This window comes from Nomascus leucogenys, chromosome 6, assembly GCF_006542625.1.
Source record: "Nomascus leucogenys isolate Asia chromosome 6, Asia_NLE_v1, whole genome shotgun sequence".
In the NCBI taxonomy this organism is placed as follows: Eukaryota; Metazoa; Chordata; class Mammalia; order Primates; family Hylobatidae; genus Nomascus; species Nomascus leucogenys.
Window position 1 is genome coordinate 43764146 of NC_044386.1, and position 25689 is coordinate 43789834.

At 44.8% G+C, this 25689-nt stretch overlaps 1 protein-coding gene across 2 annotated transcripts in view; it reads right to left on the reverse strand.

Moving 5' to 3' along the window:
* Nucleotides 1-25689, reverse strand: part of CGNL1 (cingulin like 1) — a 108569-nt gene that overhangs the window by 31662 nt on the left and 51218 nt on the right. The window lies entirely within an intron of this gene.

The window sequence follows — 25689 nt, forward strand, 5'->3', positions numbered from 1 at the left end:
TATAGAAAAAGTTTGCCAACCCTTGCCTGTGTTAAGATCCTTACATGGGATTTCAACCTTTTAACAATTCCAGAAGGTGGGTGCTATTCTTATCACCATCTTAAATATAAGGAAACTGACACTTGGACAGTTTAAGTAACTTGTCCAAGAGCACTTAGGAGGAACTGCATTCAGGCGGGCTGCATCCAGAATCTGTCCTCATAACCCTTGCTTTCTGACATGTCCACTTCCCTGCCCCATTTGCATGGGCAGGGTCTCTTTTTTTTTTTTATGAGACAGACTCTTGCTCTGTTGCCCAGGTTGGAGTGCAGTGGCGCGATCTCGGCTCACTGCAACCTCCACCTCCCGGGTTCACACCATTCTCCTGCCTCAGCCTCCAGAGTAGATGGGACTATAGGCACCCGCCACCAGACCTGGCTAATTTTTTTTGTATTTTTAGTAGAGACGGGGTTTCACCATGTTAGCCAGGATGGTCTCGATCTCCTGACCTTGTGATCTACCTGCCTTGGCCTCCCAAAGTGCTGGGATTACAGGTGTGAGCCACCACACCCAGCCCAGGGTCTTTAACAGAAGCTCTTGAGGAAGGGCAGCTTCGGAGTACAGATTTTTTTCATGTCCAATATAAAACAGAAATTTAAATTAGCTTAAATTAGGATACAGTTCATAGTGTAAGCTCTAGGTATGCTGCACACAATCCACAACAGAAAGGAATGACAATCTCAGGGTGGTTATTGTTGATTCCAGAGGTCACGGGGGCTTTGTACTCTTCAGTTTAGCAATTTGAAGTGATGGGAAATGGTCCTGCCCTGCATTCCACCTCTCCAGGCAGATCTCTTGCCTGTCCTCCATTTCTCCACTACTACAAAGATGCCAATATCAGCAAATCTCATGCCTACAACACAATGCTACAGACGCCCGTAATAAACGACAGGCCCAGGGAGGACAAGGTTAGGTTTTGAAAGTCTGTATCACAGCCCATGTGGGAGAGGCATCTACTAGAATAACTCGCTCATATAGCCTGTTGGAAAGATATTTACATCTCTTAACAGTACAGTAAGCTTATTATCCTGAACCTAATCAGTTAGAGAATTTCAGGAACCAGAGCATCCTTTCATGGCCCAAATGTTTAATTCTATACAACAGAGAAAGTGCTTCGGAGCCAAGCAACTGAGTTAGAATGAAGTTAGCTGGCATTGCTAGGAGAAAACTAAGGTGTCAGACAGCTGAGATTTCTCAGGTCTATCAGGATATCATCACCAAATGAAACCAGCAAGAGGACATGTCACAAAGATATACAGAGGACAAATAAAGTGTGGTTGAAAACTTGAGGAAGGATCTGAAGAATCTAGTAACTGGTCAGACTAGGGAAAGAAAAAGTCTAGATTGCCCATTTCTGCCCTAACTCTCCCATTAACATGTGAGACAAAGTTATAGTTATCAAGACAGGGCAGTACTGGCATGAGGGAAGGCATATAAATCAATGAAACAAAATTGGAAGTTCAGAAATAAACCCCTACATTTATAGCCAATTGCTTTTCAACAAGGGTGCCGAGACAATTCAATGGGGGAAGGAATAGCCTTCAGCAAATGGCGCCGTGACAATTGGATATCCACATGAAAAAGAATGAAGTTAGACGTCTTCCTCATACCATACGCAAAAGTTAACTCAAAATGGATCATGGGCCCAAATGTAGGATCTAAAACTATAAAACTCTTAAAACACAGGAGCAAATATTTGTGACTTTGGGTTAGGCAAAGGCTACTTAGCTACAACACCAAAAGTACAAGTGGGAAAAGAATGAACAGATAAATTAAGCTTCTTCAAAATTTAAAACTTTTGTGCTGCAAATGATGCCACCCAGAAAGTCAAAAGACAACCACCAGAATGAGAAGAAATACAAGTCATATATCTAATAAAGGACTCATATCCAGAATATATAAATGATTCTTTAACTCAATAATAAAAAGACTTAAAAATGGAGGCCAGGCGCAGTGGGTTACGCCTATAATCTCTGCACTTTAAGAGGCCCAGGCAGGCCTATCACCTGTGGTCAGGAGTTCAAGACCTGCCTGGCCAACATGATAAAACCCCATCTCTACTAAAAATACAAAAATCAGCCAGGCATGGTGGCGCACACCTGTAATCCCAGCTATTTGGGATGCTGAGGTGAGAGAATTGCTTGAACTCGGGAGGCAGAGATTGCAGTGAGCTGAGATGGGACCACTGCACTCCAACTTGGGTGACAGAGCAAAACTCCATCTCAAAAGAAAATAAATAAATAATGGGGAAAGGATCTGAATGGTATATAAAATCCAATAAGCATATGAAAACATATTCAACATCATTAGTCATTAGATAAATGCAAATTAAAACCATAATGAGACACCACTCCACATCCACTAGGATAGCTGTAACAAAAAAAGACACATAATAACAAGTATTGGGGAGAATTTAGAGGAATTAGACCCCCTATACATTGCTGGTAGGAATGTAAAATGGTGCAGCTACTTTGGAAAACAGTTTGCCAGTTCCTCAAAATGTTACACAGAGTTACGGTAGGAGCTGGCAATTTCACTCCTTGGTATATAGCTAAGAGAAATAAAAACAACAGGCCAGGCACAGTGGCTCACGCCTGTAATCCCAGCAGTTTGGGAGGCCAAGGCAGGCAGATCACCTGAGGTCAGGAGTTTGAGACCAGCCTGGCCAACATGGTGAAACTCCATCTTTACTAAAAATACAAAAAATCAGCCAGGCATGGTAGCAGGTGCCTGTAATCCCAGCTACTTGGGGGGCTGAGGCAGGAGAATCACTTGAACCCAGGACGCAGAGGTTGCAGTGAGCCAAGATCACACCATTGCACTCCAGCCTGGGCAACAAGAGCGAGACTCCATCTCAAAAAAAAAAAAAAAAAGAAAAAACATATATTCACATAAAAACTTGTACATGAATGTTTATAGCAGCATTATTCACAGTATCCAATAAGTGGAAGCAATCCACATGTCCATCAAACAGTGAATGGGTAAACAAAATGTGGTATATCCATACAATGGAATATTATTTGGCCATTCAAAGGAATGAAATACTGACACATGCCACAACATGGATGAACTTTGAAAACATTATCCTAAAGAAGCCAATCTCACTCACACACACACACACACACACACACACACACACACAAACTATACTGACATTTATATGAAAGTCTGGAACAGCAAATCTACGGAGACAGAAAAGAAATTAGTGATTGCCCTGGGCTGCTACAGGGAGGGATATGGGGGAAGGGCCAGGAGTGACTGCTAATGGGGATGGAATTTCTTTTTAGGGGTAAGGAAAATGTTCTAACGTTGACTGTGGTGATGGTTGTACAACTGTGTGAACACTAAAACCACTGAATTGTACACTTTCAAAAGTTGAATTATATGAATTACATGCTATATGAATTATATCTTAATACAGCTGTTTAAAAAACAAAGGTAAACAAAAGTTAAGGGAAACCTGGGGCTGGAGTAGGGATGGTGGAGAGAGATGATGCATTTACCCCAGTGGTTTGCTGAGGTGTTAGAGAGGGGAAGGAGAGGCTCAAGACCATCTGCCCAAAGCTTTCAGTAAAGCAAAGAACACTTACATGTGTGGTCAGCACCCTTTCATTCACGTGGAAATCTCAGGAAGAATGAGGATACTGAAAACCAGACCTGATTTAACCTGGATTGGGGTCTAACTAGCACCTTAGCATGTTAGATAAGGGAACCTGGACTGAATTGTGATGTTTAGAACTTGGCATGCAAGTTCTTCACTCAGCTTATGGCTGGTAGGGATTTATTCCAATCCTAACTTTCACTGGCATGGGCTGAGTGTGACTCTAGGAGACCTTGTGTGTATTGAGACACTTAGTCTTTTTTGATTATTTGTAAAGTGATACTATGTTTTTCTCTATGTCTTCACATTATGTTGACAAATAATTTAACATGAGCCTCTGTTAGCAAATCTTCCCAAAAGTCCTCTCCCATTTTCATGCTCCCGCACCCCTACATGCCCAGCTTGCCTTTTATATAAAGCCCATAGAACAAACTCTCCTTTCCTGAAACCATACCTAATTCACCTGCAGTAGTAATGGAATCTAAAATAAAAATAAAAATCCTAACCTTTTGCTCAAGGCAAGTACTACATGCAAGTTCTTCTCCATGACCTCCCAGTAAAGAAGAGAAACATGGCGGAGAGGACCTTCAAAGTTCTCCCAACTCTGAAGTGCTCTGATGCTTGGATCTATGTATCATCTTTTCCAGATGAGACTTTGTGTCTCATGGATGTGGCAAAGGCAGCAGAACTGCACCAAAACAGAGCTGGTAAAGAGCAACTCAGGTGGAAGGTCCCTGGGGACAAGTACCGCTGAAGTCATTGAAGCTGCTGGCGTTATGTTTCCACGACTCTCTGATCCAAGTCCTATATGTCATAACAATATTAGAGAGGAAGCACCATCATAAATAAAACCAAAAGCAGACGGTTTTTAATAATTCATTTGGCCATATCTTACCACCTATGTGATGTCCTGTTTTAAAAGCATTATATGGACTTGCATTTCAATGTTTTAACTATTATTCACTTGTACAGGTAGTCGATTCCTCTACCACTCCAAAACATTGGAAACACCACACCAGATTCATCACCACAAAGGCAGAAGTAACAACTGTGCCATTTTCTATCATTTTTCAAGATTGGATCATCACTAAAAATTACACCCAGGTTATTTTTTCAGCTATGAGGCAGCCACCTCAAAAGGTTTGATAACACAGTGTGTGTAATGTGAGGAAACGTATTCTCATCGATTGCTGGTGGGGCTAGAAACTGATATGAGGCTCCTGGATGGCAATTTGGTAGTATCCATCAAAATTACAATGTGCATTTCCTTTGACCCAGAAACTTATCATCTATCATTTTATCCCACATGTGTGCAAAATGACAAATAAATGAGATTATTCACTGCAGCACCTTAATAGCAAAAGATTGCACACTACTAAAGGCCAATTAGGTACTAGTTAAATAAATTACATCAGGTCAATGGTATCTTGTGCAGCTGGAAGAAAAAAAGAACAAGAAAGTGAGGAAAAAGTAAGGGACAGATTAGTAGACATAGCATGCTTCTGTGTGTATAAAAAGAAGCTAAGAGGGATAAAGATGTATTTACTTGGCTACACGAGAAACTAGTAACAATGACTGGCTATGAGGAAGGAAACTGGGGCTATGTGGAAAACAGCAGAAGGAAGTTTTCAATTGCAAACCCTCTGGTAATTTTTAAATTTTGAACCATGGAAATTCAACATGTATTACAATTTTTTTAAATAAATATACATTTTCTTTTGAAAGACTGACCATCAATGCTCACAGGAACTCAGAGAACCCACCTCCTCGGCCAAGTTCTCACCTCCTCCAGCCTCTGGAAACCCTTCCTTTGTCTTTTCATGGGTATCTCTGGGCCATGAAAGATAGCAGAGCCAGAGCCCCGGGAGCAGCTGTACAAACAGAGCATAGCACCAACTCTCCCACACCAGTTTACACAGTTAAGCAATTCCTTTTCACCACATATAGCTCGGAGAGTGGAAAAGGCCCAGATGGCCCAGGACTTGCAACTACACGAGCGCTTCCCCAGCTTTTCCACTCCAGCAACCCTACGGCAGAGAAGTCCAGTGTGGGGTGATGAGAGACATCCAAGGGACTGCACAGAACTGCTTTCAAGGGTTGGGTTTTTCCATTATAAATGAATGTAAATTTTGCATTCAACACCATAGCATTTTTCATTCTACTATGTCTCTTTTTGTATTAAGGATACTATGTTCTTGGTATTCCAGGAAGTGGTGTCACTTTTACCCTGTGACTTTGCCAAGCACTCTCCTCCTTGCCCACCCAGCACACAGACACATATCCCATCCTAACACAGACATAAATCACCTCAAGAATGGAATTCTCGTTTATATTTCTAAAAATGCTGCTCTATCTGTTTAGAGGAAACAGCAAAGGCTCTGAAGTCAGCCAGATCAGATCCAAACCCAGGCTGTGCCTCTTGCTGGGCCTTCCACTGGGCCTGGCCTCACAGAGCCTTAGTTTCCTCTCTGAAGAAGGAGGATGAAGTTGCCCACCTCATACATTATTGTAAATATCTAGTTAAATGGGATTACAGCTCTCGTTGTAGCCCTTGTTATTACTGCTAGGTCCACTAAACTCACATCTGCTTCCCAAAAGGGAAGGACCTCACACAGCTTACCCGCTGTGGTTCCAAATCGTCACACTTGGCTTCAGGCCACCACCTGCACATTTTTTAGCAGCTAAAAAAATCAAGCCTAGACTTCTCAAAACAGAGAATTTAGGTCTTCTAATAGTCCTTCCAGGGCGACTACACTGCACAAATAAGATGACACCCATCTTATTTCAAGGGTAAGTCAGGTTTCTTGTTTGGCTAATTTATTAAAATCTTAGCCCCATTTCCCAGTCAAGGGTGGTGTGGTAAACTGATGGCATCTAAGAAAAACATTGTTCTAAACAGCCAAACAGCCTGCTTCAACATGCTGAATTGCTAAATTTCCATTACTTTAAAAATAGTTGACTTTCAGCCATATGCTCCAATTACCAATTTTCAAAGAAGGAAAAAAGAAATATAACAATTGTATCACACGTATGCAAGAGAGTGAAATCCCAGTCTTTGCCATACCGCCATTCATTGCACATAATCACCTGCCTGCAGGCTGGCACATTTTCCACATTTTCATAGGTTAACACCCACATTTAGAAGTGTTCACACTGGCCCCTGGAGCCACAGGAGATGAGCACAAAACCCCCCATGGCACCATAAATGGCCCCATTTGCATGTTCTGCCTGACTCAGGAAGCTGAGGAGCGCTCCTTGTAGGAACATGGACCCGACAGCTTGGATAGGCTCATTCCTGATGGACAACAAGTAACCACATAGGGCAAGGGCCTCCTGCTTGTCCTAGTGCCGACCCAGTACACAGACATATCAGGTTTTACTAATTAACACGGCCTCTGCCACAGCCGGCTTTTGTTTCCTTTCTGTCTCTCTTTTTTTGCCGAATGAGTGAAAACAGCTGAGGCGTGCAGGCCGGGGCATCCAGAGAATGGAATGTTGGTGTCAGTTCCATCTCGCTGGCCACCCCCATGTTCCAGTGTGTTGGGGCTGCAGGATCCCAGCTGAGAGGTACTAGAAGCATCCCCTAGGTCAGCTCATCTCCTGGGAAATTACTGTCACCATCATGGCTGTGGACATCTGCTTTCATTTGCACAATAAGGGCCTGTCACAATAATGCGTCCCTTCCTCCCTCTGAAGTGTTAGGAAAGCAAGTCCCCCGTATTGTGTCTTCAGCTTCCCCCTCAACTGAGCAAAGGTCAACTATTCAGGTACAGAAACAGCATATATTTTAGTCTTAACTAGCATAATTCATCCCTTCTCCCAATCATTTGTTAATTTCCCTGGCATAAGGTCTCTAATCTTGGGCTTCTCAAATTTTAATGAATTACCTAGAGATCTCATTAAAATGCTCATTCTGACTCAGGAAGTCTGGAGTGGGACCCAGGACTCTGCATTTCTAACAAGCTCTCAGGTGATGCCAATGATGCTGGTCCGTGGATACCCCTTCGAGTAGTGAGGTCTAGGCTGATTGGACCCTTCTCAGCCCTCAGGGCCTTCCTGCAGAGATTTGAGCTGAGCTCCTAACTGGTCAAATCCTTTAAGCTTCTTGGTAGGACTCTCAGTGCCTGGGATTCGGCATCAGGCGGCTTGTGCGCTACTGCAGGCTTTGCAGCCAGCTCACATTGCAACCTTCCATCTGCAAGCTCTTGCCCCCTCTGAGTTCAATTCACATCCTTAAAGAAGGTATAATCAGTAATACCTAAACAGATCAGAAAATCAAAAAAGAAAGAGATACAAATCTTTAAAAAGTTGAAATTATTTTAGTAATGTAAAGTGATGGGTTCCTTCCTTCCTCCTTTTTGATTTACCTACTTACCATATTTTGGGCAAGATGGGGTTGAGCCATTGCGAAATATTTTTAAATCCCATGCTCCAAGAAGAACATCAGAGTTTCCAAATTTTCTCACTGTATTTACCAAAATTGTCAACACCAATCTCTCCCGACATATCTACAGTTCAGAACTCAGTTGGTTATACAGTGATAAGCTCTTTTTGTTTGTGTGTTTGTGTGTGGAGGGGGTCAGGCACAAATAAATAGTGCATGGGAGAGATGGAAATAAATGTGGCAAAGGAAGTGGCAAAGAAGTAGAAGGTATTCATCACCCAGGTCCCAAATATTTCCAAGGAAGAGTTGATTCCAATGCCAAAAATCGTACAGATCAATATTCAATTTCTTTTTGTTAAAAGATGTGAATTCTAGACCAGACCCCGCTAACAATTCATGTATGATGACGATAGACAAATCATTTAACTTCCATCTGCCTTAACTTTCCCCCTCTGCAACATGAAAGTGTCAGTCTATCTCGTTTCAATGTCCTGGCCAGCTTTAACAGTCTGGGATTCTAGAATGAACTTGAAGAAGTCAGGCAGCATTAGGCAGTCCTGGAATTCAATGAGCTAAGACAACTAGAGGTTTTACTCCTACTGCCTCATGTTTACATTTTATTTTCAAATGCTGCCATTTCAACCAGATCATCTGTAACAATGTCCCTGCCACAGCATCTAGAGGTGAGGGCTATTCTCTCCTTATGGTCACTGACCTGCCATATTCGTGGAGTTTACATATACCTTGTTTAATGAAGATTTTACTTACATCCTGTGTTTTTGTTGCCCTGGTGGCAATTTTCTTGCTTACAGAACCACCTAAAAGATACTCCCTTTTAATCATATTCAATTACCCAGTTTTTCCTATAGCAACTCAGTGATTACATAGGTTAAAAATGTCTCTGGTTTTCTTCATAATGTCCTTAGGAAATAAGTCAACATGTTCCCTTTAAAAAAACTAGTTAAGATTCACTCTCAGAGTGGCCTGTAATTAAGACATAGGTCCAAGGCAAAAGTTACGACAATAAAATCCTCACATTTGCTCACAGAATGCCTTTGACACACAATAAACCTACAGAGATACCCAAAAAGAAAATAAAAATACCTACAACCACAACACGCTGCAACTAAATAGCTGTAGAGCAGTGAAGTGATTTGATTTTTCCAAAACACAACATGGTCCATAGTTCAGGTCTTGACATATGGTATGATTCTGTTTATACAAAATGTCCAGAATAGGCAAATCCATACAGACAGAAAGTAGACTAGTGGTTGACAAAGGATGAGAGAAAGGAGGAATTCAGATGAAAGGGGCTTCATTTAGGGTGATGAAAATGCTCTAGAATTAGATAGTGGTGGTGGTTACCCAAATTGTGAATATATAAAAACCACTGAACTGCACACTATAAAATGTTTAAAATGAATTTTGTGTTATATGAATGTTATCTTAAGAAAAACAAAAGAAAACAAAAAGAGTGCAGGCCTTGGAGTCAGCAGACCTGAATTGGTCCTGCTTGTTCTTCTGGAAACTTCCGTTTTCTCGTTATTCTAAAAATGAATTGAGACATTATGCAAAGCACCTAGCAATGTTTCAGACACGTAGTAAGACCTCAGTCAATGACCACAATACATTAAGGTTGGGTAGACAAAAGTCACACACCCAGGACTTGAACCCGGTTCTCTGACTCCTTGCTTGTGACCTCTGCTAGTTGCTACCAGTTTCTTCCAAGTGGGGGCAGCAGCTTGAGGGAAAATTCCCCAGAGCCAGACAGGGAACGGAAAAGGAGGCCCCGAACCTGCCAGCTGGGGGCTTCAGCTACATCCACGCACTCACCAAGACTGCATTTCAGGGGCTTCTCTGAAACACAGCCTTAGGCCTGCCACTGTGCCTTTGCTTTGTTTTTTCAACACCACTCCTTAGAAAAATTCTTACAAAATGTTCCCCAGTTTCCAGGAGATAAAAGGAGCCTCACATCTTATTTATAAGACACCGTTTCCCTCACCATGAGAGCCACAGTCTAAGCTAACCTTGTGACCAGCATGTAAAACTTTTCTGTTTATAGAACCCAACAGGCCCCTGCAGTGCCGTTCGCCTTCAAGGAGCTGCTGGCTGGCGGAAGGGACTCCACCCAGACAATGCCCTGCTTCCAGCACTCTGAGTCACTAGGAAAATATTGGGGGGTGGGAGTCGGGTAAATGCAAGCATTAAACTCCCAGTTAGAGTCGCTGTCACAGATAGACCACATGGCTTTACAAATGATTACAAATCAGCCTGCTGTCAGCACACACATGTCCAACAGGTTCCACAGGATTTTTGAAGAAAGAAGATAAACAAGCAGCCAAAGGCTCAATCTGGAAGCTCACAGGCCCTACTCCAGTCCACAGTTCTGCCCTGCACCCCTGCCCAGAAGTCTTGTTATTTGTGAAAACGGACCCTTCACCTTTCCCATTTTGCTGCTACCATCTATCCATAAATGCCGAAAGGGTCTATCCTGAATTATAGAAATCATGCAATTTTCAGAACTTAAATACAAATGCTGAGGTCAAGAACTTTCAATCCAATGACGCTTCTCATCAATACCTCCTTGCAGCCCCAAACAACACAAAATTTCCATGTCCAAACTGTCAACTTTTCTCCTTGCCCCATACTTCCATGGCCACAGGAGCGACGCCAAGCAGGGACTGGAGAAAGAAAAGGACATGGCCTCGGTAGGCAAGAGCCTGGGCCAAGACTGCTGCAAGCATTTAGGCTGACTCTGGTACCCAAAGGGTTAAGACACCTGACAAGAGTGACCTTTATTATTTCCTCCTTTAAAGTAGTAGGCTGTTGCCCTGAGACAGAGCTGAGCAGACCAGGCTCCTACAAAGCTCACGGTCCCCTGGTTCCTCCTTGCAGGCCAGGCTACCCGGGTCAATAGCCAGCTCTAACTGACTAGCAAGGGGAATGGGGCCAGAATAGAAACGTCCTGATCCTGGTAGAGTCACCTGACCACTGTGAGGTTTTGTGCAAGTAACAACTTCTCTAAATCACAGCTCGGCTTTCTTAAAAACAGGGTGGCGTTACGGATCCATTCACTGCACGGATCAAGAAAAATGAAAGATAATGGTGCGAAATGTCAAAGGATGAGTCGCTATATACACAGCAAACAGTGTCCAGGAAGGAATGACTATGTACCACCCAGAAGTTACAGAGCATAAATCACAGATTTCCTTCTATACAGAGGCCTTGAAGGAGGTGTGGTGACTTTTTGGCCCCTGTCCTCTTAGGGCAATTGTTTCCCAGCCACGCTGTTGGCAAGAGTCTCACTTGGTCCCTCCTTTTCTGAATGGAGAATAAAATGCCACCCCCTCCCTCAAAAGAGCTGGGACAGACAGAGTGGGAGGGATGGAGTAACCAAGTCTAATCCAAGACCTTCCCCAGGACTGCTCTAGGGCCAGCCCTCATCTGTTTTAAAAAGGAGCCATCTTGGGGTGCTGACCAAACAGGCCCCATGAATCACTGTGAGGGTCATTAGTACTGTTCACCTATTATTTCCAGTTCTTCTCTCCTCCAGGCACATGCAATGTACCTCTCTGCCCCCTTGAAATCAGGAGTGGCCATGTGACTAGCTTTGGCCAAGGAAATGCAAGAAGTGGCAGGTGTCATGTCCAGGTACAAGCTCCAAGAGCCCATTAGTGATTTACCATATCCTCCTCCTACCGCACTGCGGAGATCACCAACACCTGGGTCCCCCAGGGACTCAGGAACAAAGCAACCAACTCCAACCCTGCCATGACTGGATGTGAAGCATGAGCAAGAAATAAGCTTTTCTTCGTTATGCTACAGAGCTTTGGAGGCTGTTTATTACTGCAGCATCGTCTAGCCTATCACATCACGTAAAGACCTACTATTATACTTGCAGATTCAGCCCACCCAGCTCACATCCATTAAAAACAAAACCTAGAGTTCATCACAAGCTTCAGCCCCAAGGACAAGTGGGGCTGTAACAAGGAAAGAGCCTGGGCTCCCAGAGTCAGATAGACTTGAGTTTAAATCCTGGCTCAGCCGCCCACCAACCATGCAACTCTGAGCCCGTCAATTACCTTTTACTGAGCTGTAATCTCCTCCACTTTGAAAGAGCAATGATAGTACCTGACATACAGGGTGGTGGTGAGGATGAAATGTAACGTGTGTAAAGTACGTAGCATGTGGCCAGGCGTGCACTGTCCTGAGTAAATGGGAGTGATTCTGCTAACCCTCATCATCATTATCATCAGCATCGCCCTGCTTTCGTCAATGACCAGCAGTGAACCCGGAGGCTCTGTTTCCTGCTCTGTAAACTGGTAGAGTAATGCCATGCCACTCCCAGCGTACTCAGCACAATGCCAGGCAGGGCACAGGGGGCAGCTGCTCAATAACCGTGAATACCCATACCACCCTGATATGATTTGGCTGTGTCCCCACCAAATCTCAATTTGAATTGTATCTCCCAGAATTCCCACGTGTTGTGGGAGGGAGCCAGGGGAAGGTAATTGAGTCACGGGGGCCAGTCTTTCCTGTCCTAGTCTCGTGGTAGTGAACAAGTCTCACGAGATCTGATGGGTTTATTAGGGGTTTCCGCTTTTGTCTCTTCCTCATTTTCTCTTGCTGCTGCCCCATGTAAGATGTGCCTTTTGCCTCCCGCCATAATTCTGAGGCCTCCCCAGCCATGTGGAACTGTAAGTCCAAATAAATCTCTTTTTCTTCCCAGCTTCGGATATGTCTTAATCAGCAGCATGAAAATGGACTAATACACACCCCTTCCACTCCAAGCCTTTGGCCAGCCTGCCCTGAGCACGCCCCAGAACACTGCAGGCTGATGAAGCTGCAACACCTGCCCCACACACAAGCGGGGCCCAGTCCTCAACTGGTCCACTCTGAGCTTCAGGTTGCCCTCCAGGACCCATCTGATGAGAGTCCCACTCCCTCCACCCCTAGCCAGGTCACCTGCTGTCATTTACTGGACAACAAGCACTGCATCTGCCAGGGTACTCTGACCTTGGGGACCCCAGCCTGACCCCTAAGATACCCACATCAACCCAGGTGACTGGTGATTTTGAGAAGCCCTCTTGGGTATGAGTCGCAGAAACCTGGCCCATCCCTGGGGCCAGCTCATCAGGAGTAGGGGGAAGTCCCCTGCCAAAGCTCCTACTGACCTACTATTGAGGATCTGGAGAGCCTGGCAGCCCCCGGCTGGCCCTGGCTTTGACAATTAACGGTGTTACAGCGAGGCTCTGCAGAGTAATAGACTTCACATCTAGGAGAATCTGCCATGTGCCACAAAATCCCTAGTCACACACTAAAAGCATCCCACACTGTGCGTCCTTAGGCGGTAGCTTAATGAAATGCTATGCCTGGTACTGACGTATTCCAACTGCACTGGGACCTCTGAAAGTGGCCTAAATAGAAGGAGCACTGGAGGCTGAGCAGGAGTGGGTGTCTTGGTCCCAGGGCAGCCCCTGGGTCGGTCTGTGTGACCTGAGGCAGTCACAACTTCTCCGAGCCTCATTTCCATGACTATAAAATGTCAGAGAAGCCGGGCGCGGTGGCTCACGCCTGTAATCCCAGCACTTTGGGAGGCCGAGGCGGGCGGATCACGAGGTCAGGAGATCGAGACCACGGTGAAACCCCGTCTCTACTAAAAATACAAAAAAATTAGCCGGGCGTAGTGGCAGGCGCCTGTAGTCCCAGCTACTCGGAGAGGCTGAGGCAGGAGAATGGCGTGAACCCGGGAGGAGGAGCTTTTGCAGTGAGCCGAGATCGCGCCACTGCACTCCAGCCTGGGAGACAGAGCGAGACTCCGTCTCAAAATAAATAAATAAATAAATAAAAATAAAATAAAATGTCAGAGAAGAGAATCCAATTAAGGATTGAAGTACCTACCACTGATTGTCTACAGTCACTGAATGTACAACTTGAACAAGGTACAGTGCCATTTCTAAAGAGTTTAAAGTCCCAGAGAAAGTTCAACATGTTTGTAAGTGAAATCTAAGTAATTACTGCCTGAAGATAGGCTCATGAGCACACTGGTCTAAGGTCCCTAAGGTCATAGCCATCTCTGCGATTATCTGCATGGCAGATAAAGGTTATTTCCTCTCTCTGACCTACCAAAGTTTCCATCTCCAGATAAATTAAAACAGGCCTGTATTTCATTCATCTTACCCATTCATAAAGTCACAGAACATCAGCATTATTTGAGACACCAACTTTCTCAGGTTGAAACCCTAATTTGAATTTCCAACACTTCCTTCCACCTTCCCCCCCGTATCTCTGGAAGATAAGCAGCCATTCAGCCTCTGCCCCGGGGGCTGGAAACACACTGCCTCTCGAAACAAGCCTTTCCATTTTCCCACAGCTCTCAGGCATGGAAACTCCTCCTTCACACTGAGCTGACGTCTACATTCCTACAATATCACTGAGACCAACTGAGGATGGTTTAGTGAGTCCTTCTTCCAAATGAGAGCCTTCCAAACACTTAAAACCCACCCTCATACCATCCTATCTTTCTTTTCCTCTTAGGCTAAACTGTCCAAGGTCCTTCCTCACTCACTGGCAGGTTGTACCAAGTCTTCTCTCAAAGCACGGGGGCCAAAATCCAAACAACGCTCCCTGCAAGTTGGGCCTATCAGCATCCTGATTACCAACTGCTCTAGGCTCCTGAACATTCTCCCAGAGAACAGAATAGTCAGACCCCACAGAGAGGCTGCAGATAAAACCTGGGGCTTGAACTAAAGACTACCAACCAAAGAAAGTCCCCGCCATCTCTAGACACACAGACACCCATGGGACCCTTCCCAGAACTTCCCCACTGTGAATGCCACTGCAGGATCCACGGTGGCAGTCAGGGCACTGCTGTTGGGGTCCCACTCCTGCTTCCATCTCTTCCTTAGCTGCCAGTCCCTTTCCTCTTTCCTCCCCATCTAGGTGCTTCCAATAACCCTCTGGCTTCTGTGCAGCTCTCGGATGGCTCCTAGAGGTCACCTCTTGCCCCAACCCCATCCCTTTTGCTGGTAAGTTGTACCTTGACTTCTGGGGAAAAATCAGACAACACCCTTTTCCCTTAGCGTCCTCCTGCTCCCCACTTCTTCTCTCCCTCTATGGCCAACACCCCGTCTCCACCTCTCACCCCATCCCATGCCAGGCTATGCCTGGGGAACTGGACAACAAGCCTAACTCCCCACATGGCCACAGGTGAGTTGCTGGTTGCACCCCCTGAGGACAGGGCTCTCTGCCTAGGCAGGCATCACTAGATTTTCTGAGTGCTCAGTCTATGCCAGACACCAGCTATGTGCTTTCCATGAGTCATCTCACTGAATTCTCTTCGGCTTCCCCCTGAGGGAGGCACTACTATTAACTGTTATAATCCTTTGCTCCCAAGTGAGGAAACTGAGGTACTGAGAGGTAAGTCACTTGCTTAGGGGCTCATAGGTATAAGCAGCAGAGCCAGGAGCCGACCCAGGCAGCCAGACTTGAGAGCCCACAGGCTGAAAACCACACCAGGAGCCCTTCCAGGCAGGGCCTCCATCTCACTCTGTGCCCAGCCCAGCACCTGGTACACAGCACACTCACAATTCAAGGTTACTGAATTAATCAGCTTGATAGAGGTTTTTATGTGTCTAGGTATTTAATACCCTGTGATACTCCCCAAGCATACACACGCATTCCCCCACCACACGTGTATTCTATATTTTATAGTTAATACACACTATTTTAGTGGTGTCATGGGCTAAATCAACTATTGTGAGCTGGCCTGAGAACCTAGCCTTAATTCATAACAACGTCTCTGTGAGAAAATTCCTTCAACTTCCAAACACCCCACATAAAAATAAAATGTTAGCGCCCTCTGTTCCTAAAATAAGCATTCAGTTGGCAGATTCATTCCATTAGGATGCTGTCTACCTTTGCATTGCTAAAAAAATCTGTCCTGGCTAAAGTCAGCCTCACTTTGTTACATCTTTGCCTCAGAAAAGATGCCTGAATTTCAGAGGAATGTGTGAACTGAACACTCCACACTTTTTTTTTCTCCAAAGTCTTCATTCTCAATCCAAATTTCTCACAAAATTGATAGTTCTCTGGGAGCACAGGCTCTTGCTGACCCTGATAAATGATTGCCCTCATTAACAATGTTCAGTTCCCCGAGATGGCTGGAATTCCAGCTCAGGAGGGGCCTGACGTTCGTTCTAGCCTCTCATTTTCCAGATGAGCAAACTGGGGCCTGGAGAGGTTAAGTGGCCTGTTCAAAGTCACACAGTGATATCTCAGCCGTGGCGGGAAGTTGATAGCCTTGATGCCAACTTAACCTCCTCCTCAGGCTTCATCTATTAACCTAAGTAATTCCTCTCCCGCTCCCTGACAATGGCAGCGCCATTCCCAACACACGGCCTCTCTGCCAGTGCTGCATGGGAACCCACGGGCTGCAAGGGTGTCCTTATGCTTATCTGGCCTCAGAAAAACACAGAAGAGCCTCTCTTGTTTTCAGCTGCTGATAGTGGCCACCCACCAAAGGAAAAGGGTATGAAGGAAAACATCTCACACTTCCTTCTCAACCCCAAAGATTCACTCCCCATTCCCACTCCCCACACCCAGGTTCTCATCCACTCACTGCTAGAAAGCCAGGCTGCCCAACTCCAATACACACCTCACCACCCAACCCATTTACCAGGCATCTTCCAGAATGACCTAGCCAAGATGGCACTTCCACCATGACATAGCTCAGAGCCCAGAACGACTCCCAACACACAAAAAAATGCATCCAAACTCCCCTCAGCCTGGCCTCCAAAACCTTCCTAAATTGAATTCAGTCTACCTACTCCGTCTGATCTGCCCAAGGCTTCAATTCAAACCCTGTGTCAAACACATTCCTCTTTGTACTGGGTCAGGCCCATTCCCAATTACAGACCTTGGTATAGTATCTACAACTCTCTGTGGAAGGTACCCAAAAAAGAAGCAATTATGTAATGCAGTATTTCCCCAGAAGTATGCTATGGAATGAAATATTGTGAAGATTCTTTGAAAAAAGATTTGTGGCCCACTCATATTGTGGAAAATTCTTAAGGTCAAGTCCTTTCTCAGAGAATCACAATTTACATTAACCCACATATTAAAGGCTCTGAGAAGTTACATAATAAGAAAAGCCATTTAGGCCAGGTACGGTGGCTCACGCCTATAATCCCAGCACGTTGGGAGGCCGAGGCAGGCAGATCACTTGAGGTCAGGAGTCAGAGACCAGCTTGGCCAATATGGTGAAACCCCGTCTCTACTAAAAATACAAAAATTAGCCAGGTGTGGTGGCACAGCATGTAATCCCAGCTACTCAGGAGGCTGAGGCAGGAGAATCACTTGAACCTAGAAGCCAGAGGTTGCAGTGAGCCAAGGTCACACCACTGCATTCCAGCCTGGGTGACACAGTGAGACTCCACCTCAAAAAAAAAAAGCCATTAACTTTATTTCTTGAGTTCCCAAGTTTATCTCAGCTCTTCCTTCCTTTCTCCACCTCTCCCACTGCCATGCGACTCCAAGCTGCCAACGTTTCCTTCCCAGGCAACAGCAAGACCCTCCAAGCTGGTCTACCCACATCCCCTCTTCTGCCCTTTCCAATCCATCCCCACACTGGGGCAGGAGAAATTATTTTGAATCCCAAATCAGATCATGTCATCCTCCACCAAATGCTTCAGTGGCCTTCTTGTGCTCTTAAGGATAAAGGCAAAAATAAAAAACAAACGTCTTTAATTCAGTCTCCAATGTCTGTATCATCTACCTACCCTTCGAGCCCCATCTTACGCCACACTCCTCCTCCTCACCCACCCCATCCTTCTACTGGCTTTTAAAAAAAAAATAAAGTTCCTCCTGTACCATACTTCCTCCCACCCCAGGGCCTCTGCATGTCTGCCTGAAGACTCTGCCTCCTCTCTACCAATCCTCTCCTCCTCAAGGAAATGGTCCCTGACCACCCAAATGAGGTCAAATCCTAGCCTCTCTCCTCCATAAGCCTTGTCATGGGTGCAATTTTTATTTAATTGCATGATTTTTTTCTTATGTTTTCTGTAAACTTTTTAGGATAGCATGCATCCATTTTTGCTCATAGGCTTAATACACTGTCTGGCCACAAGTAAACACTCAAAAAAAGAAAAAACAAACAAACAAAAATAGGTTGGGCACAGGGGCTCATGCCTGTAATCCCAGCACTTTGGGGGGCCAAGGTGGATGGATCACTTAAGCCCAGGGGTTTGAGACCAGCCTGGGCAACATGGCAAAACCTTGTCATTACAAAAGCTCCTTGAGAGGCTGAGGTGGGAGAATCGCTTGAGCCCAGGAGACTGAGGCTGCAGTGAGCCATGATCAAGCTACTGCACTCCAGCCTGGGCAACAGGGTGAGACCTGGTCTCCAAAAAAAAAAAAACTGTTTCACCAATCAACCTAAGTATGAGCAACTGATGTGAAAAAAGAAAGCACAACACAAGACTATATATTCTATAGTGGAGACAGGAACCCAATGCTACGAAGAGGAGGTGAGGGAGCCTTAACTCTATTTGGGTGAGACAGGTAAAGCTGCAGAGTGCTTGGTGCCACACAGAGGGAAGGGAAAGGCAGTGTAGATGGAAAAAAAAAAAAAACAGCACATGCCACAGTGTGGAACCTGTGGACTGGCTGCTTTCTCCTCGATTCTGTTTTCCATCTAGACCATCCCCACCTCTGATCCTCAAGGGTACAGAGAATGTCTTTTACACTTTTCTTAGCATGACACTGAGGGCACCAGGAAAATGGAAGTGCCCGCTAATGTGAGAAAGAAATGCCTCCCTATACAACGGCTGAGCTTCTTCCCTGCAGGACTCCTACAGGCCGCTGCCTGTGTGTGCATGGGTGCAAGCCCGCATCTCTGCTGCACAGCATACATGCTCAGCTCCTGTGGCCTGAGCTGAAGCCACCATTTCCAGATTCTGCAGGGCCTGCCCCTCTGCCTGGGCCACCCACACCCTCCATTCCTGTGGAATTGCTGCATTTCTGGAAACTGTAGCCCTCTCTTTCACCTCATTCTGTGGTAAGTAGCTAGCTCCAATAATTGTCCTATTTATGTTAAATAAGAAGCAGAGAGTGAAGAGGTTCAGGCCACTCAAGACCCTTGTCTGCGGACTTTTACTTCGCGGGATCAAAGTTGAAGCATGAGAATATGTCTTTATTCTTTTTCCCCTGCTGAGGCCAAGAGACACATGCCAGATGCTTCTCCTGGAGTGTACTGTCAAAACAGGAACCCTGCCACCACCCGCCCCACCCTGCTCCCCCCACCTGCCCCCAGTTCCCACTCCAATCTAACCAGGCCTGTTCTTTGTTCCACAAAACAAACAGTGAGTTCTGCCTGTCAGGGCAGACAAGGTGCACACACAGGAGCAAACAAAGAGGCCCTCTTGCCAAAGGCCTTCTTTCCTGTTGGACCAACGCTGTCACTGGTGCCCTTTGTTCGAAGTCACCAGATGCACCAGGCACTTACAGGGACATGCCAAAAGATCCCTGGGCCTGCACCAGCTGGGATATCACTCCCCAGCCATCCCCATACCACCAAACACAGCAGGATGTGGGACCTCGGGGGTGTCAGACTCCCATTCCTGGGGTCTGCTGCTCTGTTTGGATTGCTGAAGTGCTGCTTCCACACAACGTGGATGCAACTGTCACCCTTCTCAGCGTTGCCGGACTCAGCAACCACAGAGCAGTTGCTGTGCCTGGCCCCTGGCCCTTCTCCCCTCTCTGAGTCTATCAGCACCCATCTGTTGGTGGCCAGACACTGTGCTACCAAGTCTTGAATGTATGGGCTCATTTCACCCTCACTGTGCTCTGTGTGCTGGGCTCTGTAATTATCCTCATTTTATTGATTAGGAAACGGGGGCTCCAACTAGTGAGGTGTCCTGACTCAAGGCACACAGCCAGGATTCAATGTGAGTCTGACTCTGGGGCTCATGCTTTCATCCTCTACAATATACCGCCCACCACCCCAACTACTAGCTAAAGGCCACCAACCTCTTTCTTGATCATTCCTTTACAAGACAGAGTTGGAATGGAGTAGAGCAGCAGTCCCCAACCTTTTGGCACCAGGGACCAGTTTCGTGGAAGACAATTTTTCCATGGATCGGCGGGGGTTGGGGGGAGGGATGGTTTCAGGATTAAACCATTCCATCTGAGATCATCAGGCATTAGTTACTATAGATTCTCATAATGAGAATGCAACCTAGATCCCTCGCATGCACAGTTCACAATAGGGTTCGTGCTCCTGGTCCCTAACAGGTCACAGACCTATACTGGTCCATTGCCTGACTGTTGGGGACCCCTAGAGTAGAAGGCAGGGCTCCACCCAAATATCAGGTCAAGCACAACTCTTAATATTCTCAATAGGTAATTCTGTTAAAAATTATCATGATTTTCTTTTTTTTTTGAGACGGAGTCTCGCTCTGTCACCCAGGCTGGAGTACAGTGGCGCGATCTTCGCTCACTGCAAGCTCTGCCTCGTGGGTTCACGCCATTCTCCTGCCTCAGCCTCCTGAGTAGCTAGGACTACAAGCACCCACCACCAGGCCCGGCTAATTTTTTTTATATTTTTAGTAGAGACGGGGTTTCACCGTGTTAGCCAGGATGGTCTCGATCTCCTGACCTTGTGATCCGCCCGCCTCGGCCTCCCAAAGTGCTGGGATTACAGGCGTGAGCCACCGCGCCCGGCCTATGATTTTCTTAGAAATAGTCACGTTTTGGTTTTAAGGCCCTACAGGTAAGGAAGTAAGGCTGTTTGGAGGTTTTTTGTTTTTGTTTTTTTAAACGTATTTGTCGCCTTGGTAAGCCTGTCTAACCGAGCTTTAGAATAACCCTGTGAACATTTTCCCTGGAAACACATACTTCCCTTCTCCTGTCTTTCACCCATTTATCTTATCTTGGAGTTCATGAGGCTCCATTCCACAGTCATTCCTGGTTATCAGTTTTGCTTTTACAAACAGCATTTATCTGGATTGCCAAGACATTCTTGGCCTTCTGGAAATATGCTTTCATTTTTTTTGTCAATTAGTTGCTTTATGTGCTTCCAAAGTTATGCTTTCACATGAAAATAGATGTTTTCCCAATTCCCTTGGACTTCACTTGGTATTAACAAAATTTACAATGGAACTGGGACCTAATGCTTTATTAAAGTCTATCTATATCAGGGAAAATAGGGCTGGTCACACTCCAAATCATGTGAAATACCTCCCAAGACAATGTGGATTCATTTAACACCCTTCCTTGGTAAGTGCCTCCCCAAAATCGTTCATCAGTGCTCTCATATGTAGAGCTTGAAAACAGTAGAGGGGCTATACCTTTGTATTTTCCCAGACGGAGAGTCCCTAGAGCTGATTATTTACTGTCATCCTTTCTTTCTCTCCTCAATGGTGTTCCCAGGTCAAAAGGCCAAACGAAGGCTGTTTTTGAATCATTGCAGGTATAAAACCAGAAATTCATGTTGTATGAGATGTTTGATTTTAAAGAAACAAGCTGGTAATAACCATGAGGAATACTTGACACAGAAGGGAGGCCTTCCCACAAGACAGCTCAAAGCCACCTCAAGGTCTGAGAGCTGGCAGAGGTTCCAGAGTCACTGCATCTTACAATCCACCAAGATGCTGGTAATGAGACCAACACCAACTGGAAGGCATGGTGGTAAATGAGCTGACTGAGAAAGCAAGAAGGATACTGATGATACCATGCAAATGAGTTGCTGACAGCTGGTTTCTAAGTTACACATGAAAACTATTTCAGAGATTTCACAGGAAATGCTTCCTGTAAAAGCTACAGGAAGCATAATGGTTTAAGGACCCACAGGGTATAGCCAAGTTATATGAACTGATCATCTACCCTATAAAGCCCCCAGAAGGATGTAAAGAAAGATTTTTAAAAGACCTTCCTTCAAGCCATTTCCAGTAGAGGTAATGGAAACAATCTTCATGGTTCCTGTCATACAAGGAATGAGTGATAAATCCCTAAGACAGGAGCAATGAGAAAGCTATTGCATGCAGAGAAGAGCAGCTACCTTCTGGCTTTACAGTTCGAATTATACATGAAGCACATGGAGACATTTAGAGGGATGGCAAACACGCCAGTGTCTGAGCTCATGCCTAGACACTCGAGTTTCCAGGGAACACCCCTGGCCAAAATCTGCTGGATGAGATGCCAGCTGAACACTGTGCACCATCACAAGTGGCTAGAGTTCACGAATGAACAGAAAGCCATAATCCAGTTGTTCTGGGATGGAAAATGTAATGCATACCAGTTTGCAATTAGTCTAAAATGAAGAATCAGGACCATTTAGCCCCAAACAGAAGGAACAGAAAGTTCATGGGATTGGGCTGATTCCCAAAATAAAATCCATCCTTCCTCCTGCTTTTACGTTTTCTACTTCTATTTTTAATGGCCTAATCACATATGAGTAGTTTATTATAAGTTGCTCATAAATGAAGGGTGTCAAATGCTGAATCCAGGTGCACAAGAGAAAAAAGGAACAAAGAAAAAGGGTGGTGGCAGAGGTGGACTCTTTCACAGCCTGGATTTCAACAGAACCACAGCAGGGTCCTAGAGACACGTAGAAGAGAACGAGAACTCCACCTCTGTACTTCCATCATAAACAAAGCTTTTTGGCCTCCATTTCAGAATACAGATCCTTCTCAACCCCTCCCCACTCACACACTATCCAGTTAGAAATATTCATTTGATGGCTATGCCTCGAGAACAGTAAGTCACTAGATGAACCTATAAATGTAAAACTTTTTAAATGGCAAGAACACAGGCAGATAAAAGTGATGGTCTTTGGAGCCTACATCCCTTGCTTTGCAGATTTATTTTTTTAAGTGATTTTCAGGTTTATACCCCCATCAGTGTTTTCACATCTCGCTCTGAGCACTTACTGTCCATCTCATTCTTCTAGGTACTATGGGTTACAAATGTGGTACGTGAATCCTTCCCTCATCTACACATATTTAGGAGAGATGCCTGGTTCTCTTGCGGATCTGGACTATGTCTCGCTTATCTTCTTAGCTCCAGTCTGATTGTGGAAAGTAACTATGCACCTATTATAACCATAGCAGATGGAAAGAAGAGCGTCGAATCTGAGAATATGCAATCTCACTAAATCCACTAAATGGTTCTTCAAAGGTTTCTAAAACTTGACAGCATGTTTACTTATAGACATGAGTGTATCTGTGCTGCTGCCAGGGAGTGGAGCTTATGATCATCCAGAAGTCCTATTAACTCATGGGTCTTCATTCTATAGTTAATCCCCAAAACTGAAAGAAAAAGAAACAGCAGATATCATGTATCTCTTTTCAGTTTAACCAAGTTGATTTTTAATCCCTTGTTTCTGACCATTGAGATCACTGTGAATCTTGGGTCTGCCATTTTGTACTTGGGCCGTCTCTGCCTGCTTTGGGTCACGTACAGTCTTGATAAGCATGCTTTCTGTGTCTTTATGTCATGAAAAACAAGTTAACAGGACAGGACCAAGAGTTCTGTCATCCATCACTAGAAAGTTCCTTCCAAAATCTGTCTGTGGCCCCAATCTCCTTGCCTAGTAACCCTGTCAAAAGAAGAGAGCACAATTGGAGTGATTCTGAATGACTGCAGACTTCTAAGGATCATCTACTTCAGCTCTTACTTAAATTTTAATATTTTCAAAAGAAAAGCAAGAGGATCAACACGATTCAACTTCACCAGCATTAACTTCACTGCAAATTTGAAATCATAAACTCATTATTTAAAGTATTAATTATGGTCTAATGTATTTATTATGTTCTTTATCTTATTAACTCCTGGTATCAAACCAGACCTCAGAATCATACTCATATACTCACATTTAGCAGCTACACTCATCCCCTTATCCCACGTGTGAAAGGACAGATGTTATCTCATACTTCACAGTAAGGAAGTAAAATCTGGAAATAAAATGCCCATACCTGAGGGCCTGTTCAAGACTCTGGGACAAAGATTTGTTTCTCCCTCAGTGACGTGTGGGCCTGAGGCATGTAGAGATGACAGTGTGCATGCCTGGATCTCAGCATCTACCTCCTCTCTCTGCTCATGGGGTCCCCAGGTCCCCAGGCTAGCAAGGAAACTTGGGTATAACTTCCAGAATCATACATCAAGAGAAGCTTTAATTCCCCTGAGGAAATGTTTTGTTTTGTTTTGTTTTGTTTTTCCTTATAGACAACAAAAATCATGAAGTTGATCGTGTTTCCCTTTTCACTTTGCCAGAAGTCTCAGGACTACATCTCTAATTCACCTTCAAGATTATTGGACTACACAGCTGGGTTCTATTTGTCCTCACTATCCCCAGAATTGATTCTATTTAAATTTATATTTCCTATGATCTTTTAGAAATACCTTTCTTTATTTTACTCTATGTGCTTTTGTGAGTATTCTGATTCAACCTATGAAAAATGTCAATGTATAAACAAAGTTGCAAATCTATTGCTCGCAAAGTTTCCTTGCAAATGAGAACCTAGCACTCCTTAATCTGTGCACTGTGCTATTAGGTAGGATTGGAGATCATCTTCAAATGCATCAACATTGTAATCCTGAAATATGTGTGATGCCTCTGAGGAAATGGATCAAGTTAGGCCCACCTCATCTTTTGAACCTCAATTTCTAGGATCAATGAATCGATCAGATCCTCTAACCTCCCTTAAGAGGTGCCTCCTATTTCCAGGTCTCCAGGTTCTGCCTTTACCAGTGTGAGAAACCTAAGGCTTTAGTTGATAAATCAAGCGTATGCCTCCAGATAAGTCATCATACCTGAGGATTTCAAAGAGCAAAAGCCTTAAATGAAGAAATAAAGTCTCTGACTGGAAATATGTGGAAGTGAGCTTTCCTTAGTTTTTACCTAACGTCCTTTTCTAGCTCTCGATCCCATTCAGGATACCACATCACGTTCAGTCATCATAGCTCCTCAGGCTCCTCTTGGCTGTGACAGCTCCTCAGACTTTCCCTGGTTTTCATGACCATAACAGTTTGAGGAGTTACATATACTGGGCCAGGTATATTTGCAGGAAGGTGGAGGAGGAGGGGAGTTGGTCCCAGTAGTATTTGCATCTTTCTCGGGATAAACATATTTTTAAAGCACTTTTCTGACACATTCTCATTGCAAACCTTATGCTGTTCTCTGAAGTAGAGAGTGGAGGCATTTCTTTCTCTTCCTAAATTATTTGGAACTCTTCTATAACGGAGATTCACCTGTTCCTCCTACATCATGGGCATCATTATCCCATTACTATTCTGCCTCTTAGCTACAATGTGAGCATCTTTGAGTACAGGGACTCAAAGCAAAAAGTGGTACGTGTAGTGGATTCAGGAAACATATGTTCTAGGGCTCACTCTTTCATTGTATCAGCTAACAAACATGTGAGTGCCTCCTGTGTGCCAGAAGCTGTGCATAAAGATGAATGAGGAGCTCACAGCCTTGCAGGGCAGACAAGAGAGGGAGGTTAACTGCCGTGCCAGTGGCAGAACAGAGATGCAAGTGGTGCCACGGAGAAAGCAGTGGCACTGTGGGAAGCAGGCTGCTTGAGGATGACTTCACAGAAGAGGCACCATACTGGGTGTTAGAATATTCCCCCAGGTAGGATTTTTTCAACGAAAAATTATCGTTAGA